Here is a 19610-nt window from a genome sequence, read left to right on the forward strand (position 1 = left end):
ACAATCACAGCTACGATTTATCACAGTGAAAAGATAAAAAGCAAAGTCAGCACATGGGGGAAACAAAGAAAAGCTAGGAGATATTCATTGAGTTTCAGGAAGATTTTTTTCTAGGTATGTATTTGTGTGATAATTTTAACATTAAAAAAATCATTACAAACACACTAACTTTTTAAAGATGACTTAAAGGTGGGAAGGACCGCAGCAGTGCTAAAGGGTGGCGTGCAGATGAATCTAGAACATCATCTACCTCACCGCCATTAGCAGCCCCTAAGGAAACATGTAATTTCTGGAAACGCAAGGCAGGTCCCCTGGTTTTCAGCAACATCGCCAACTCTAAAAAACTCCTGCAGCCTCCACCCTTTTAGAGAACAACGGCTGGCTATTTCGTTCGCTCTTTGAAACAAAAATAAGACCAGTGGTTAACAAATATAATAAAAACCATTCCGTTGGGTTAAAAATTAAATAGCAAAATGACTGGAAGAGAATGACCAAGTGGAAAGTCTGAGGGGCTCCAATCGAATGTAAACACTCCCTATCACTTTATTTTTCTCCATGGCAATTATAATCTAGCACACTAAATATTTTGTTTTAGTTATTGTGTTTTGGCTCAGGGTACAGCTTTTCGAAACAGTGTTACCAAGATTGTGAGGGACTGGAAACTTTCAGGGGAACATTTTAAAGAGGGCTGTCCAACAGACAAAGAAAAGGGGGGCAGAGAGATGATGGGGAAGGGGAATCAGGCAGGTGTTTTAAACCATTTTAAGGACTACAGAAAAGAATTACACTTAATTTATTTAGCTGCAGACAGCAGGCCGCTGTAGGTAGAAGGAAGTTAAACTCACTGTCAAGAACTTCGTAATAATTAAAGCCATCAGAAAACCTGCTGCGATGGACAGGCTGTGTGCGCCATGAAGTCCGGCGTTCACCTAAGGCAGAAGGTCACCTGGCGGAATTCCAGGGTCACCTGGTCACCGGTCAGCAGGGGTGTCTTGGGTTGATGACTGGGAATACACCGCACAGGAAGAAAGATTCTCTTCCTGAGAAATTACACGGGGAAATGGGTGTGCCCCGACAGCCTGTCGTCCTTAAGGCGACAGGGGGAGGGGTTCCTGTTGTTGGCAGCGCTCCTCTTGGTATACGAAGGCCCCTGTCCCAGGGCTTCTGTGCCTGGGAGGCGTGGGGAGCGCTTACCCGGCTGCTCTCCTCCTCCCCTCCGGCCTCCCAGGCTCGCCCCGCGCCCGGCTCCCGCGCGCTCCGGCCGCCGCTGCCCTGCCCCGGGTTCTCTGGGCGCATTCGGCGCTGGGGGCGCGCGCGGCGTTGGGGGCGCACGGGGCGCTGGGGCGGCGGCCGGGAGGAAGTGCCGGGCTTGCCTGGGCGCGTTAAGGAAGTTGCCCAAAATGAGGAAGCGCCGTGCGCTGGGCGGCTGAGGCGACTACGGCGGCGGGAGGAGCGAGGAGGAGCCGGCGGCGGCTCTGCTCCTCGACGGCCCCGCGCCCGGCTCCCCGCTCTTCGACCCCAAGCCACCCCGCCCTCGCCTTACCTGCGCAGGTAGGTGTGGCGCGCGCTCTTTCCGCTCGGCCCACAGGGACGCGGAGCCCCGGGCGCCTTGGGGCTGGGGAAGCGGCAAGCGGAGAAGCGGGCTTTCTAGGTGTCCAGGCTCTGCGGGGCCGGGACGCTTGGGGCCGTCGGCCTTTGAAAAAGGAGGGGACATTGATGAGATCCTTCGAATAGAGGCAGGTAGGTGGTGCCGGCTTTTCGCCTACGTCTAGAGCCTCTCGGGGCCCGACTCCTGTACTGGGTGCCAGGCCTGGGCCGGGGGATCAGTGCGGAGCCCCCAGACCCCAGGGGCTCAGGCAGCGCCGACAGTGTGGAAGCGGCGGGTCCTGGGAAACAGGCACCGGGAACTCCGAAAGAAGATATTCTCGTTTGGCCATTTACATTTACATGAATGCACTGGAAAATTCCACTGTATTTATCCAAGTGACTCAATGTACAAATGTTCATGTGCCTGCAGAGGTTATATATATATATATTTCGTATACTACAGAAACAAAGAGCAGTTGCATAAACACATGAAACTTTCTTAACTACTAGTAACGTTTAGCAAGATTGCTCCTTTTACGACACGTTTTCATGCGAAAGCAGCTTAATTAGCCAATGAATGACTTGGAGAGCGGGATAGTTTTTGTAGTAAAATGTAAATTTAAGTTAAATTTTTTTTGTCAATATGGTTTAAAATATTAAACCCATCTAAATAACTATACAAAGGCAGTTCATTTTTTGGTTTGTTTGAATGTTGAAGAATTAGAAAGACAATCGTCGGAGAAGTTAAGAGTTTAAATCTTTCTAAATTTGAAAACTATGTTGCTGATTATTTTAGCGAGCTTGCCTGACTCGCCAAAGATTTCATTGAACTCAAGTAGAACTGTTGGCTGGAGGAATTCTTTCTCTTAAACCCTCAGAGCATTTCAGCATGTAGTTAAAAGAGTTGGAGATGTCTGTTCTACATTTGAATCTTAATAATAATAATAATAATAATAATAAATTGTGATGATGGAGAATTTCCAAAAGAAATGGAATTGACTCTAGGATCTGATTTCTTTGCTTTAGTAAGGAAAAATTCATTGCTATTTCACAGGCAGGATTTCAATTAAGCACAATTAAATTCATTAATGCCCCTCCCTCCCAAAAGTCTGGATAGTGCATGGATATATGTATTTGTATTTGAACTAAAAGGTTTAAATACTTGTAAAGTATTAGGTGTTTTAAGTGAGAAATTTTGTCAGTTAAAATTATTTTATTGAGTCATTTTGTTCTATCTACATCATACTTTTGATGTATTTAGAGAACTTTTGCAGTAAAATAGAAATTGATTTGTATTCTCTGTGTGTAGTGCTTAGGTATGTAGGATTTTATAGTGTTAACTAGAATGTTTTTAACGTTTTAAGCCAGGATGAAAATGAGGTGCACACTTTAGGTCCTTGCCCTTCCTGAGGGATGAAATTGGCAGGAAGATAATTTTATTGCTAGGTTTGCACTTCAGAAACAGCTCACCTTAGCATTCCTTCAGCTCATAGTTAATGTTCTAAGTGCAGGTCTGATTTCTCTGTTTTTAACCCAGACTTCTTAGTAGGACATCACTTATGCAGCACATTGCATATCTGTGATCACTTAAAACCCTTGTGTTTTGGAATTCAGGATATGTTTTGGAATTCAGGATTTTTCACAATTTAGAATTCAGTTAGAATTTTAGCTTTGAGAAAGACATTTGTCAGAATTTAAACAGGTATGCATGCACACTGACACCGTATGTAGGTACCACTCCGATATAGCCTCCTATAATGCCACACGTTAATATTTGTGCACTGGGCACCTAGTGAATAGCCTCACTAGGTGGAATAAATAAAGACTGTAATTAGCTGTGTATCAGTTTAGGGCAGGCATTGTCACTAAATGAGGGTCCCTAAATCTTACCCCCAAACCCTGTTTTTCAGAGCATTTTGGAGTCGGGCTCAAGGACTGAGTCTGTGTGAGACTCCATCGAGCTACTGTTTGCTTTTGAAAACACATTGCTTTTCTATTGCCCAATAACTCAAACTTTCCAGTAATTAGGTGGGCAATTCCCCTCTTGTCAGGGAGTCTGAAATAGCAGGATTTCACTTAATTTTCAGTGATAACCATCGAAATATAAATCCTGCAAGTAATAATAGGCTGTTTCATCCTTACTGATGTGCTTCCAAACAGCAGATTTCCTGACAGTCTAGGATTGTAGAGCAAGAACCCAGTGGTTATTCAAGGAAAGGGTATTGTCACCATTTCCAGCTGCAGTATGTGCTTGGAAGAAATATTGTCTTCTGATCACTGTGCAGTTGGCTGTGTTGTCTGTGCCTAAGGGATGATAGGACACTTACAATCTGAACTAATTTTTGCTTTCTCAGCTCTCACTGTAATAGATTTTTTCCCCCAAGTAACTCACCCGCTCTCTCTTGCCCCTTGTTTGCAAGTTTTAACATTTTCTTCCACTTCTAGATTGGTTTAGCTGTAAATGAGTAGAAAAAAAATTTAGGAATTTAGGCTTTGGGGGAGAATTTTTTAAATGTCTATATACTGAACTTTTTTTTTCTTTAAAAGCCATTGAAATCAAAAGGCAGAATCTTAAAGAGAGATCGGAATTAAATTCCCTGAATTAATTATGTCCTATCATCATATTCTTCTACTTTGATTTGAACAGGTTTGTTCCTTTTCAGTTGGAAAAGAAGTTTTTTTTTAAATTTTTCAACTGAGGAATTGTGGGACGATTGAAAAAAAAATAGGCTGACTAAATTTTAAAGGAAAAATTCATCCATTTTGATACTACGTTACCAGGGAAATTTTCTATTAGCTTGTAAGTTTGTCTGACAAAGTTATTTGACATCATTTCGAATTTTTTTTTTGACCTTAAGAATTAATTAGGTAAGTTTTGTTGTATGAATCTTGAAAGGTGGTTGAATTGGAATCTTAAGTATAATCAAATTTAGTCAAGTCTATAGATACCAATAGAAAGAACATTTAGTTTATGTTACAGCAGATTTAATAAATAAAAAATAACTCCCTCTTGATTGTTTTATTTCTTGGAAAAAACCATGTATTTATTTCTGGAGGCTGCCAAAGGCTGATGATGAGAGGAGGAGGAAGGTAGAAACGAGTTAGAATACTGGTGATGCCGCTATGACTATGGAGAGTGTACTGAAAGCTTATATGAGCATGATGGGCAGTATCTGGTGAGCACCGTCCTCTCTTCTGGGGTAGCCAGCTAGCTCTGACACTGGAGCCTGCTTCTGAAGCTGGTGGCAGCACCCCTCACTTCTGTGCTGGAGCACCGGAGGGGAGCGGGGAGCACAGACGCAGGAGGGTGCTGCTCTTCCATATGGGCATGCTGAGCATGAGAGGCCGTGGTCTGAGGAAGCTGAGCAGGCAGCAGGACCTATGGGGAATGCAGGCTGATGTGAGGGTAAGGAAGGCCCAGTTCCTGGGTGGGTCACTGGGGAAGGTGGAAGGATGGAAGAGGCCCTTAGGGCAGCAGCGTTTCAGGAAAAGCCACAGTTTAAGTATTGGTTTGTTTAGTTATACTTTGCATGGCTACAAAGAGCGTTTGAATGTGCAACAGATGAGTTTCTCACTTCATCTGTTTGTCTTAATTGATAAATCTTTATTCTGTGTTGGCCAGTTCGATCATTTATTAAATCTGTCATTTCTGTTGAGTTGTCATGGAAATGTTTTGGAATGTCCAGAGTTCATTTTTCTTTTTTATTTAATTTTATGACAATACTTTTCCATCCTCTATGACATTTCCCTTAAAGCAACCATTTTATATTTTTATAGCTATTTTTCCTAGAATTCTCGCCCTTTATTTTCTTACAATGTGCTTATTTACTTATGTTTTGGGCGATTCGATTTAGACAGTGCCTGCTGACTTCCTACTCTGAGAAATGAGCACTTGGCTGCCCTATTCTCCCCACCACCCAGGATAATTTGGGAGTAAGGTGCTATTTGGTATTTATTATGATGATATTTGCTGTCAAATCAAAGTGTATAATACAGTTCCAATTTCTTTCCTGGACCCCTTACTGTTTTTCCTGGGGTAAACCCTTGTTCTGGTGTTGGGTTTTCTCATTGGGCCCTGTACCTGTTATAATTTTCTCCCTGACTCTCTGACACTAAGCTAAAACCCTTATTGACTAAATTTCCCACAGAGTCAAATATACCACACAATCTATCAGTTCCACTTTTCTTTCTTTGTTTCGGGAACCCTGTGTCTTCTCGCTCCAGTCTGACAGTTTCTCTTTAGTCTCGCTACACAGATACTATAGTAATAACTGAAGCATATTTTTGGGAATTGTTTGAGTAAATACATTTCCTACAAATTGACCTTTTGTTTTACGCTTTGGGGTCTTAGCATGCCTCTTACTAACATTCACGTACATTTTATTTATTATAAACCCATTGTCATAATTGTTGAAAACACTTCCCCAAACTTGTTATTTCTAGGGTTATTTATTTATTTGTAGCATAGAACCTTTGTAATTTTTTCCAACAGGACATATTCTGAATCATACTTAGTGAAAGATTATTTTTAACTCCAGTTTAGCAGCTAACATCTTCACTTAAAATCAGTCTCAGTGTCACCTGTGTGTTTGATGTGACACTGATGTTTTATGAGCTGATTGATGGGAACATGTACTTTCCCAGGAATGTTTGGTCCGAGTCCAGGACTTTCATCAGATGGCTGGCCTGGGTGCCCTTGATTCCTGGAGCGAGTGCGGTGCAATTTTAAATGGTATTCCAGGGGAGCTTTCCTTGCTCAAGTAAGTGATGTGCTGGATGGAATAAAGTTGCAAAAGCAGGGAGTAAGCAGTGGGATTCTTCAGAACCTCTGTGCAGGCGATGTGTGTGGAAGGGCTTTGTCAGCCTGTTTTCCCACACGTCCATGGCCATGGGAAGTGGTTCTTGGAGCACCTTGGGAAAAGGAGCTCCTAAAGTCTGCTTTCGGAAACACTGGGTGACCTCCTGCTGCCCCTTTACAAGATCCTGAGGCTTTGCATGAGTTGAAGTAGAACACTGGTTAATTTTATCCTAAATGCTAAGAATATTTTAATCATTTGATTGCTATAATGCCTCAAAGGCATATTTACTGAATATTTTTATCAACAGTGGTTGAGAGTAGAGGTCTGAAGTCCCACAGGGTTCAATTTCCATTCTGTGTTTTTAAGCTCCTCTTTCAGTCTGCGTAGATGGGACAATCAAAGAGTGTTTCATTGTGATGCACAGTGGACCATGAGAGCAGTGCCCGCCCGTAGCTGGCCTGTGGTTAGAACTGACATAACTGACACGGCCTCTCCCAGTAGTGGTGCTGGGTGTCTGGGTGGAGGCTAATAATAGCACTCCCAAGCAGGTCACAGATGAGTAAATGCCATTTCTGAAGTTAGTTTCTCTGACCTCCAAGGTGGGAGAACATCATTTTCTTTTTGAAAAGGGTTAAATTGTGTAACGATGCACAAGTACAGATCCATCAGTGAAGAGAGAATTTAGATACGGCAGCACTAACACCCTCCTTGACCACCGCCCTCAGCCCCAGCCTACCCCACCATGGGAGGGCAGCTGGGGCTATTTTCTTCCACTCATCCATCCTGTGTATATATAGAGGGTGCCAAAGAAAATGTATACGCATTTTAAGAAAGGAAAAAACTGTTAAAATTGTAATGCTCAATATATACCGATAACAAAAGATGAATACAAGTTATGCGTATACATTTTTTTGGCACCCTCGGTATGTATGTATCTTCAGAAGATACAATTTGGTGTGTGTGTCTTAATACCAATATCATTCTGCAAGTTTCTTTTTTTCATCAACAACAACATGCCAGGGTTGGGGGTGCCCTTCCTAGCAGTGATCATTGTGTTTTATTCCATAGAATGGAAAATACCATTTATTGATAGACATTTCCCTCTAATTTTTGATGTTATAAACAGAGCTGCGGTGAATGGACTTCTTTCATTCTTTCCCTCTCTTTGCCCTTTGTGTTGTGTTTCATGAAGCCATCAGGTTAACCTGATCAGCCCTGTCTCCTGTTATTCAGTCCACCTGTGGAGTCTTATGTTTTAGCAAGCAGGTGGTTCATTTCTAAGGAACGTAGTTCATTCTTTACTTTTTAATAATTCATTAGGCTCTTGGTTTTTATGACAGTTGGTTCTTTTTATTCCACTTGGTTCCGGTTTGGACATTCTCCTCCTGCTCCTTGACCGGTCTTTGGCAGCAGCTCATCTACTCATTTGGTGTCTTTCCTTCATGGCGTTAGCTTTCATGGTGTGCTTGTTATTTCTAGGTATTTTACCCCACCCAGGGCTGGTCTTTGTTTTTGAGGTGCCCTAGGAGTTAGGTTTTTAAGGCTGAATTTGTTGTGTGGCCCTCTCGTAGCCTGTCCCCTGTGAGATAGGAGGTGGGTGAGATGCGCACAGGGCAGGCTGAGTCAGTAACCAGTGTGTGGGTGCAGCAGCTCCCTGTTCCTCACAGAGCTGGCCAAGCCCTGCCTCTCTAAATGAATGGCTTCCTTGCGGAGGGACTTCTGTTGCTCTTTGGGGTGCCCACAGCTGAGGGTTTGGAGAGAGCTTGGCTGCTCCTACCCCGCCTCACCCCACTCCACCCCAGGGCTCTGTCATTTCCAAGGTTTCTCTCACCTTCACAGCTGTCTCCTCTGCCTGCACTTCAGCTGTGGTTTCCCTCTTCAGTTTGAGCCCATCTTGCTTTGCGTCTTTCAAGGATCACGATAGTTTCCAGTGTACTGGTGATATGCTTCCTTTGCTTCCCAGAGTGGTTATGGGTTTATATTCTGTTATTGTTTTTAATACTGTTTCTTTCCTTTCTTTGCATTTATAGCTGCTGCATAGGCTTGAAGCGGAAGTCCACCACTTCCTTTTTTATTTTTTACTTTTTTTTAGCAACACCAATCAGCTGATGGTCATAGCTGCGTGGAGGAAGTGACAGTGAGGTGGAGGGAGAGAAGCTCACTAGAGCAGGGGCGGATGCTTCTCTGTTCTCTGCTGCTCTGGGAGCTGGGCCAGCCATCCTGTAGCTCAGGCAAAAAGTGTGTCCAAGGAGAGGGTGGCAATGGGCATTGTCAAGTCCATACTGATTTTTAGGAAATTGCCGGTTCAAATCATTAATTTCTTAGCATGTTTAAGGATGCATGGAATGTTAGAGGTGGAAGGGATGTAGGGACCATCTAATCCAACCTGCTGAAAAGCAGTGAGACCCAGGAAGGTGAGATGACTTGTCCAACCACTAAGTGATGTTGCTGTGACTTGAGGCCTCAGACCTAGGTATTGCTAATCCAGAACCAGAATTCTTATCCACTACTCTAGTAAAGAGTAGAAAAAGGATCTGCTGTCATGCTTAGTGCTGAGAAGATGGAAAGTTGTATCAGTGGACACGAGGAAGCCTGAGAAGGCAACATGAGGCCGTAAGCTGAGTTTGACATGTTGATTTCTCACTTTTACCATTAGTTACAGAAAACATTATCTTTATAGCTTTGTGTTGAGAAATTAAGCAAATTCAATAGCAAGTGCACAAGAAATCCTGAGTCAATGAGAGGTTAATATGAAGACTTCTAATGCTTTTGCACATCTCTCTTCAGCACAGATTAAGCTGACTTCCAAATTTGCCATCCAGGGTGAACTAGAATACTGTGGGAAGCTCATGTAAGAGGATGCACCACGCCTCAAACAGTGAGCATAGCTGTCCTGCACATCTGGGGCTGTCCCCACACAGGGAAGAGGTGCTGCTCTCTGCATACGTGACTGTCAGGAGTGTCGGGACGGGGAGGACAAGGTGCCCTGCAGGGTTGGAATAGAGCAGGGGGGAAAGGACAATTTCAAATTCATTTCCATTCCATTGTGGAAATACTTGTGATGCAGGTGGAATTTCAATGGTTCAGTCAGAGAAAGGCAGCTTGGTAACTGGAGAAAGGATGCATTTTAGGAAGAAGACAGAAGAGTCATGAGTAATCTCCCTGAAGGATCCACCAATGTCTGCAAAGATATGTGCAAGATGTTCTTTCTAGCTTATCTCTTCTGGAAATTGTGTATCTACTACTAGAAGAATGGTGCACAGTGTTACGCCACTTAACGACAGGGATATTTTCTGAGAAATGGGTTGTGAGGCAGTTTCGTTGTGTGAACATCACAGAGTACACTTACACAAAGCTAGACGGTATAGCCTACTGCACATCTAAGCTGTACGGTCCAGCCTATTGCCCCTCAGCCACATGTCACTGTACAAAACAACATCAGATTAAATCACGCACAGAAGAAGTGATGCAGCCAAGAGATGAGATAAACACGAGATATGTGAGGCTGCTGCCAGCATAACACAACTACTGTTTTACAGCAAATGTGTTTTTGTAAGTAGAAAGTGTACACTCTAAAATAACGATAAAAAGTACAGTATAGTCAATGTATGCACCAGTAACAGTCGTTTATTGTCTCCCTCAAGTATTTTGCACTGTTCATATCGTATGTGCTGTATGACTGGCAGTGCAGTAGGTCTGTTTCCACCAGCACCGCCACAGACACGTGAATAATGCCTTGTGCTATGATGTTTTGATGGCTGTGAGGTCACTAGGCGATAGGAATGTTCCAGCTGCATTATAATCTTATGGAACCGCTGTCGTATATGCAGTCCATCATTGACTGAAACATCGTTATACGGTGCATAACTGTGTTAGTTTGCGAGGGTCACTGGAACAAATTCCACAGCCTGGGCAGCTTAAACAACAGACGTTTATCATCTTACATTTCTGGAGGCTGGAACTCGGAGATCAAGGTGTCGGCAGGGTTGGTTTTTTACTGCTTTTTGGCTTGTGGATAGCATCTTCTCCCTGTATCTTCACATTGTCTTCTCTCTGTGGCTGTCAGTGTCCTAATTTCTCCTTTTTATAAGGATGGACAACAGTCATATTAGGGCCCACCCTAATAACATCATTTTAATTTAATCACATCTATAAAGGCCCTATTTCCAAATAAAGTCCCATTCTGAGATACTGGGGTTAGGACTCCAACAATGAATTTGGGGGACATGATGACTCCAGCCATGACAAGTGGTTCAATGGAGTCTGGCCTCCTTATGGTGGCCTTGCTGTGTGTGATGGGGTGAGGTCTGAGCCCGCTGAAGGGAACATCATGTACAGATGGTTATGGAACATTGTGCATGTAAACATCAAACAAAACTAAGCAAGTTAACATGCTTGAGATACACTTTCCACTTTAGATTGACAAAAAAAAATTCTAGAGGAGCTTCTGAAAAGACCCAGAGAAAAAATGGAAAAAGGGAGATGGGGGATACAATGGATAGTGGACCAAGAGACCCAGTGTGCACATGGAAAATGAGTGCAAGGCAAAGACGGCGTTTTCCATCAGTCAGGGAAGGGAGCGTAGGTTATTAATTAATGGTCTTGGGAAACCTGGCTAATAATTTGGGAAAAAGAAAACTCTGCTTTTTATACCAAAATAAGTTCTAGATTGGACAAAGAATAACAATGAAATCATGGAAGTACTAAAAGAAAACTTAGGTGAGTTTTTAAGTAGTTGTGGAGTGAAGAAGGCCTTTCTAAATAGGATAGAAAATATGAAACCATAATAGAAAAAGAATGATGACTATTATTTCCTAAAATTTTAGGCAAGTCCCCATACAAATGAAATGTATATATAAATAAGTGGGGGAAAAAAACCTGTAAGATATATTTATTTTCAGTGCCTATGGTAAAGTCCCAATAGACTTTAATATGCAGTGAGTTCTTTCACACCAGTAAGAAAAATAAACATAGTCCAACAAAACAATAAATCAAGGACACTAACAAGCAGTGAAAACTGCAGATGAACACAAAGTGCATGAATATGTGCTGCTGCTCTGCAGTTTAAGAGTTTGTGTGACAAGGTGTGGGGACAAAGGACACGCCCACAGGTGGGTGCTGGCACGGCCCTTGCGCAAAATCTTCTGAAATTTAAAACGTACATGTGCTTCAACTCAACAGTTTCACTCTTACGAACTTATTACACATATAAATTGATAAAAGTGGAGAAATATATGCATACAGTAACTCATTGCAACATTTTATTTTGTAATAGCAAAGAAAAAAATAAAAAGGAAGGAAGGAAGGAGAAATACATACTAATACGGGGACTGTTAAATAAACTATAGTGTATCCATGCATTGGAATCCATGTGGTTTTTTAAAAGTACAGAGTCTTTGTAGATAAAAATATAAAGATCCCCAAATCATGTTCAGTTAAAAAGCAAGATGTAATATATTTTTTAAGCGCATACATGCACTTAATGATGTAGGCTACATTGGATTGTTATTTACTCTGTAGGTGCAAGTCAGTGTATACAGGTGTGTGTGTGGTGTGATGGAGGGAGAAGAAGAGAGGAGAAGGGAGGGGACACGGGAGGGGAGGGGAGAGAGAATATGCGGAGCAGTCTAGAAGCAAAGGCCAAACTGAGCAATAGTTATCTGGGAAGGATAGTAGGATCTGTTTGGAGAAAAAGGTGAAATATACATTTTTACCCTGCACACACAAGTTTGCTGTGCTCATAGTAATATAAGGTTTGCTTGGGGCTGGGGGAGTGAATAGGATGAGATCAGGAAGAGAACTAATTCAGAACAAAGCCTCTATCATGGCTGTTGGGACCGTTCTGTCTCCAGGCGAGGAGTTAGGCTTAGAGAAGGCAGGTGGCTTGCTCAGAGCTGTGCAGTCAAGTTTCTCCAGCTTGCCTGCACACAGCCATCACCCGCGCTTATCTCACCCACTGTTGCTCAAGCCGCCTCCCAAGATCCTGATGTGGTCTGGCACATAGCCTGCCTCTGGACTTGGATCATTAGGGCATCCCACAACCTCTCCCACCAATTGCAGCTGCCAAGGTTGAGAACCACTGGTTTAGAACTAGTTAGCAGCATTTTATAGCTTACAAGCTTATCTTTAAAGCCTAACAAAAGTTCTACCAAATTTGAATTTATTGGTTTGCTGGGTATAGTGGCAGCTGTGCGTGCCTTTAATTGCAAAGACTCCAGATGTATTAGATGTTAGAGTGGTGTGGCATTTTGTGTGGTGGGGGGGGGGGGGGGGGGAGGGGGAGAGGGAGAGGGAGAGATTGAGAGAGAGAGAACTCGCATGTTTTTATTTGTAGACCCTTTTCCTTGGGAACTTGTATTCTTGAGGTCGGTGGAAGTTTCTGAGGAAGAGGGCTGAGTGAGACTGGCCATGTGTTCACATGCCGTGAGACCTGGAGAAGATGAATGAACATAAAATGACTCTCAGAGAAAGAATGTGCATACTGCTCTGATAGAAACATCCACGTGTAACTTTTTCTGCACAAGATAATTTGAATGGTTTCCATCTTTAGTGTTTGGCATTATTCCAAATTCACTGTACTTATTTTCTACCAGACAGTTTCTATCTGTTTCATGTGGGATGTTTTTTTTTTTCTCATAAGGAGGACATGAACAGCCTTGCTCTGGGCTGAGAGCTCAGCAATGGTTTCTTGGTGTGTGTGGCTCGGCTTCTGGGCCTCAAGGGCTGCAACAGATGTTGACCTGAGGGCCATTTTGGGATGCTCTGCGGCTTTGTCCTTCCTGGCCCTGACTCTGTCAATCCACAAAGATATGTGGGAACACTGTGCAGCCCTCACATAGTTAGCCCCAGGGCACATTCATGCACCTAGGACCATGGATTTGACCAGTAAATGTCCAATTCTGAGAAGTGGCTCTAACGCCCCTCTCTGGGGGTGGGAGCAGCATGGTTGGCAGATGCAGACCAGGCCACGGCTCTGGATTCCATCATTTGTTGAAGCTGCATAGGCTCTGGTGGCCTCACTTGCAAAATGAGGGTACAAATGCCTGCCCCTGTGTGGTTGTGGAGCTCAGAGGCACGCTGCACAACACACAGAGCAAAGAGGCCCCTGCAAGATGGCTATGATTGGCTGCAAGAAATCAAGGTGCTAAGTAACCTCTGCTTACACAGGGATTCAAAAAATGATTTAGAGGCAAAATGATTTTAGAAGACTTAGTGAAAGGGTCACAGAAACAGAGTGGCTCTTACCCAAGAGTGTCACTTGACTTTGAAGCAAGTCTGTTCCCTAATGATGCATTTGGAAACACTGCTGGGTTTTAACAAAAAATACTTGGGGAGTGAGTTTTCCTCAGTTGTCTCCTGTCTGCAGACATTGGACCAGGATACCCCCTCCCAGGGGGTCATGGTGTCACCCTTACTCTGAGGCACTAAAACATTTTGTGACATTGTTTGGCCCTGGTCATGCACTGTCAAAACATCCAGATGGAGATCATGCTGTAGACATTTTGTGTGCTCTGTGCTCCCAGAGTGGCACCTTCGCACATGTTGGCCCTTAAAGTTCCTTCATTAAATTTCAATAGATCAGATGTGATTTGGATACAATAAACTAGATATTTGGAGTAAAATGTGTCTCTCCATAGTAAAAAGAAAACCTAGAACTTCCACATTTGCCCCAAGTAGGAAAAACGTCTGGGAGAGAAAGGTGTCTGGGCCACACAGCCTGGTCTTCGGGGTGAATGTGGAAAGCCCCTCTTTGTCCAGCTGCATCCTCATCATGTGGTCCCAGGAGGCGCTGTGTGCCACTCCACCTGTGACACCTGGCCCAGGTGAGGACAGAAGGCCTTTCCCCAGCTTCCCTGCCAAGGATCTAGCACTGTGCTGTTCAGTAAGTCACCACCAGCCACGTGCGGCTATTGACATTCAAGTACTTAAAATTAAATAACATTTAAAATTCAATCAGTTCTCAGTCCCACTGGCCACATTTTGAGGGCAGTAGCCCCACGTGGCTAGTGGCTCTGTGAAGGGCAGAGTAGAGCAAGCATTTCGGTCACTGCAGCCAAGCCTGCGGGACAGACCCAGAGCACCACGGTGTAGCTGAGCCACACACAGTCCTTCCTGTGTGTGGGGAGTCAGGGAGGGACAGAGGCTGTTACCTCCTCCCACCTTTCCTAGCCTAATGCCACTGGCGTGGTGATTGCATCACAATGCTTGCCACTTGTCCACGTGTAGACACTGGGTGCCTCCTGTTTCCTTCAGGGGACCTGACTATGGTCAGTGATGGCAGCACCAAGGAATTCAAGTCTTGTCCACAGGCTCTGGCCTGGCCCTTTCACCCTCAACACAGGGACAGTCTCCTACTCAACACAACAGCCCCTCTCCCCACACACATACACAGAGCATGCACAAACACACAGTGCGCACACACACACACACACACACACAGTATGTGCGCACATACAGCACGCACACACCCACACACATGCCATTACAGCCTGTCTCAGTAACAGATTACAGATGAGTCCCACAGGAGCTGAAATGGCTCCCATTTGTGGCCCTGGCACCATCTAAGGGGAGCCCAGCCTCGGAGGACACTAATTAATGTATCCTTACTGTGTGTTAGCACACTAGGTTCAGTATGGTTTCTGAAAGAGCGAACTGGGTTTTCATTCAAGAGGATTTAGAGCAAATTGAGAAAACCTTAGTCCTTATTAATTTCTCTGCAGTAAAGTCCAACATCATTTTCTCAAAAGATTGGGATGTAATGCTCTGTCCATTTACAAAGAAGACTTGAAGAGGGACTGTGTTCCTCATTAAGAAAAAATGAAGACAGTGTACTGCTTATTACCTGCCCATGTCTATTCTTTCAAACACAAGAGAGCAAGACTTTTATTTCTGGGAATGTGCACCATGTGCTCATTCGAGAGCTCTGAGAACAACAGAAGAATCGGAGGTGGCAGACAGGACGCATGTGTGTGTGTGTGTGTGTGTGTGTGTGTGTGTGTGGGGGGGGGGGTGGGGGGGGCAGCGCCTGAGGGGCCTGAGGCCAGCAGAAGTAACGCCCGTGGGGCCCACCAGCCAGGCATCTGCCGCTCCCCTCGGCTGGTGCTCCTCATTCTTGGCGGCGGCTGACAGAGGTGCAGCTTGCCTGTCTCTGGAATTCCGGCGCTGCTCAGTTTGAGGGAAGATAAAATACCACGAGAGAAGCAGCTTGGAAGGGTTGCGAATTATAGAACTTCCTTTCATGATTCAGCCTGACATCAGGAAATGGAGCAACACACGTGCTCTTTTTACAGTCAGCTTCATGCCCCAGCCTGCATGTGTGCGCCCTCAACAGAAGGACACGGCTAGAGCCTTTACCTGAATTACTGTGTAAGCAGAATCCAAATGTCTAAAAATTAGTGTGTGTGTTTGGGGGGGGGGGAGGTTCTAACTGAAAGTGTTTTCCTAAATGATGGCTTTTATATTACTTCTTTCAAATTCTATGTAAAACGTCAAATTCTTCACTCCTCTCTGTCATGTCCCCGTCAATTGTTACCACCCATGTTCCTGCCTACTTCAGTGGTCAGCGGTGTTTGGGTCAGTTTGGAGCCCCTGGAGCAGTGATTCTGCATCTGGCTGCAGGTGAGCATCACCTGGAAAGCTTTAAACATGTTGATGTCTGAGCCCAACCCTGCAGGTGCTGAGCAAGTTTGGGCTGGGACCTTGTCACCAGTACTTAAAAAAAAGCACCCATGTGATTCTAACCTTCAGCCAGGGTGGAGAATCACTGTTCTGGGCTGGAGCTTTCCTTTGTTTTGCTGTGATGTTTTGATGCTGATGGTGAAAGCAGTCGCTCTTACATTTTTACATGCATAGGAAGCACCTGGGGTGGCTGCCAGGCCCCAGGGTCTGTGTGTTTACGAAGCACCTGAAGTGATTTTGAAGCAGGTATCCAGGAAGTGTGTTAACCCTGCCCTGGCCTGATTCTTGGTAGACCATCCCATCCCTCCCACCTTCTGTAGTTGTTTTAGTCAGCGTGCTGAAATCACGCCAGCCCTGAACCCAGCTGGACCATTTGTCTCTGGGCTGGACACACTTGCCATCTCTGGGGACGTCACTCATCTCTCTGCTGGCTTGGAGTGTGGCCAAGGAGAAGGCCCAGTAAGTTTTCCTTTATAGGCTCCTTGATAAGGGAATCCAGGAGAAAAGCCCTTTTATTTCTGGACATTTACTTTAATTCTAACTCTGAACATACGTTCTACTCCCTTATTTAAACTTTTTACTTCAGGTACATGCATCTTGCATATTTTAGATCTTCTTTGTCCTAGTATTTTTCCGTTGATTTCTTTCCCTCTTTGTTAATTCCATTCCATTTTTCTCAAGCTGTATTCCATCTTGTCTACTGTGTTCTTTAAAATTTAATGTCTGTTCTCTGTGCTGTTGAAATAACACCATAATTTCTTTCTACTTTGTCCCTGATCTCTTCCAGCTTATTTCTGATGACTGTTCTTACCTCCCTATCTCATCCCTTAACTTATGTATCTCTGGTTTGATCTGTTGTTTTAACAACGTGACTATTTTCTTAACTTTTTTGATTCCATGGCTATATGTATAGTCTTGATTTCATCTGCCCCTTGGGACAGTTTTCTGGGCATTTGTGCCAACGTTCTTTATGTACCATATGTTTCTCCTCTTGATTCTCTCCTTTTATTCTTCAAGTGTAATTGCATACACCCAGGGTAGGCTCTTCAACTTGGAAATTAATCATCTTAGGGAGCAGCCCAAGATGTGTTCCAGCCTAACAGAACGGTTTCCTCATTCTCAGTAATGCTCTGTGTGTGTGTGTGTGTGTGTGTGTGTGTGTGTGTGTGTGTTTGAGAGAGAGAGAGAGAGAGAATTAGTTTAATATTTTTTCTTCCCGGGGAGACTGCTGGCCATTCAAAATTTCTGTCTACCCTCCTAATGCTGGCTCCCCACTGCTCTAGAACCCCAGCTCTGCAGGCTTTGTCCAAGGGTGGCAGCTGTCCCCCTCCCTTGACCATCTTTCCTAAGGGTCTTCATGCTCTCAGGTCCACCCTTTGCTGCATGTGTAGCCTTGTTCACTTCAGGTTGTTGTTTGGGGTGTTAGGTGTCTCCTAGTCACAAGGCATTTCTCTTTTCTTTTTCTTTTTCTTTGTAGTGGATGATTTCAGAGAGAATGGGGTTGTGAAATATTTACTCTGTCAACACCCAAGCTATCTGATATCTTGGTATTTGTCTTACAGAGTAATTTAGAGTGTTTGGTATTTTTGTTGAACAACTAAGTTTCTCTAGGAACAGTTAAGAACAAACAAACCCAAAACTACTTCAGAATGGCTGGAAATGCTTATGTGGCTCTTAGCTTCTGTCAGTCTCTGTGATCAGCATGGCCAACCTGGGCCGTGGTATTGGCTGATTCTCTGGTCTGTTTAGCACGTTGATGTATAGACCACCTCCTGCAGCCAGGACAGTGCCAGGGGCATAACAGGAGCCAAGGCGCTTCCCTGCACTCCAGTTGTTTACGGTCAGATTGAAAGAAAGTAGCAGCCAAGCACCAGGCCTAGATCAGATGTAACCACATTTATTCTTCACAGCAACAAACTTTAAAAAAAAATTTTTTTTTAATACAGGAAAGAGCAATACCACTCGTAATTAATGAATGTTGCATTTTACCCTTTTGCCCTGATTTCTCCTAAAAGAAGAATAATCTGAATAAAGTGGAAGCTTTTTATAGAGTAATTTATCATGGCCTGAGAGTTGGTGAACAGCGGGGCTGGTATTCACTCTCAGGCACCCTAACTGTAACCCTAACTCTAACCAGGCCCCTTTGGGTGCAAAGGCTGTGCATTCCCTAATAAACAAGACCTATGTTTCTGAGGGTGCCCAGAAGCAGTTTGTTAGAGAGCCAAACAAGCACAGGGAGATAGGAGATAGGAGCTGAGGCTGAGATTCGAATTTTCCAAATGAGGATCTATTCACCCCTGTAATGATTTTTCCAATAACCTGTACTTTCCCATCCTGTTTGTTTGTGACCAACACAGGCCCACGTGAATATTCTAGAAGTCATTCAAAATGATTGGTGAATCTAAAACCTACATTTAGCATTTTATGTAAGATAACGTGCAGTCATTCCCGTTATTTGCAGGGTTTGCATAAAGACTTCGCCTGCTTGCTAAAACTGACTGACGACTGCAGCATCAGTACTCAGGTGCTCTGGTGGCCTTCGTGCACCTGCCAGAGCAGCACACACGTCCCAGTCACCTGCTGTGTGGGCCCCCAGCAGAGGAGGAACAGGTCACGCTCGCCCATGTGTCCTTCTCATGTCAGTCGAGTGCCACGTTTTTCTAATTATTGTGCTTCCTCTTGGTGCTTTTGCTGTTTAAATTGCCTCCAAGCATAGGACAAAGTGCTGTCGGGGTTCCTAAGTGAAGAAGGCTGTGATGTGTCTTGTGCAGAAAATAAACGTGTTAGATGAGCTTCATTTGGGCATGAGTTACAGTGCTGTTGGTCATGAGTTCAATGTCAGTTGATGAACAATGTATACTAGATACAGGTTCTTTAAACAGAAACAAGGTTATGTATTGATTGGTTGATGAAAATATTGGAACCAGAAAATATTTTTAATATTCTCGGAAACCTAAGCCTATATTCCCCCAAGAAGCGATGTTTTAGTATTTACTAATTCGGTGTTCATGGCATTGTTCTTGGACATACTTATCACAAATAATGAGAATTGACTATTTTTTTTTCTTTCTCGTACAAAGCAGGGAGATAATTTTGAAAACCAAGTTAAGTTTGACTGTTGTTGTTACAAGAGACATGACTTTGAAACAAATGAGCGTTTTAATAATACAGTGCAAATCCTTAGCTTTGCATTTCATGTTAGTTAAATCAGCAGATTTTTCTTGAGCTCCTACTTTGTGCCTGACACTGATCTGGTACCAGGAGGACTTCCATGAACAACTGCAGAGGTCAGCTTGCAAGCATCAGGAGTAAAAGCAGTGTCATTACTTGATATTTCTGTTTAATTGTGGTAGGAAGTCCAATGAGTTCTCAAAACAGGAATGTTAATTTGCACACAAGTGCTTTTCTCATGAAAGAATAATTTTTCACAGCCAGTCTTTCTAAATAAATATCTTTCTCATCAGCAGAGACTAATTTTATGGCAGGTCTACCTCTGACTGCGCAGGTAGAGACTGACGATAATGTAATATAATGCCCACCCACCAG

General features: G+C 43.8%; 1 protein-coding gene across 5 annotated transcripts in view; it reads left to right on the forward strand.

Annotated features, from left to right (window-relative positions):
- Positions 1 to 637: 637 nt before the first annotated feature.
- Positions 638 to 19610, forward strand: part of SYK (spleen associated tyrosine kinase) — an 89647-nt gene continuing 70674 nt past the window's right edge. The window contains exons 1-2 of one of the 5 annotated variants that reach the window (XM_019631452.1): positions 639 to 1740; positions 6232 to 6347. The gene's annotated coding sequence lies outside the window, so the exon portion shown is untranslated. Of the gene's footprint in view, positions 1741 to 6231; positions 6348 to 19610 lie in introns of all 5 variants that reach the window. The other 4 variants (XM_019631454.1, XM_019631457.1, XM_019631453.1 and 1 more) reach the window with 4 other exon arrangements.

Source organism: Hipposideros armiger, unplaced genomic scaffold, assembly GCF_001890085.2.
Source record: "Hipposideros armiger isolate ML-2016 unplaced genomic scaffold, ASM189008v1 scaffold_1000, whole genome shotgun sequence".
NCBI classification, from domain to species: domain Eukaryota; kingdom Metazoa; phylum Chordata; class Mammalia; order Chiroptera; family Hipposideridae; genus Hipposideros; species Hipposideros armiger.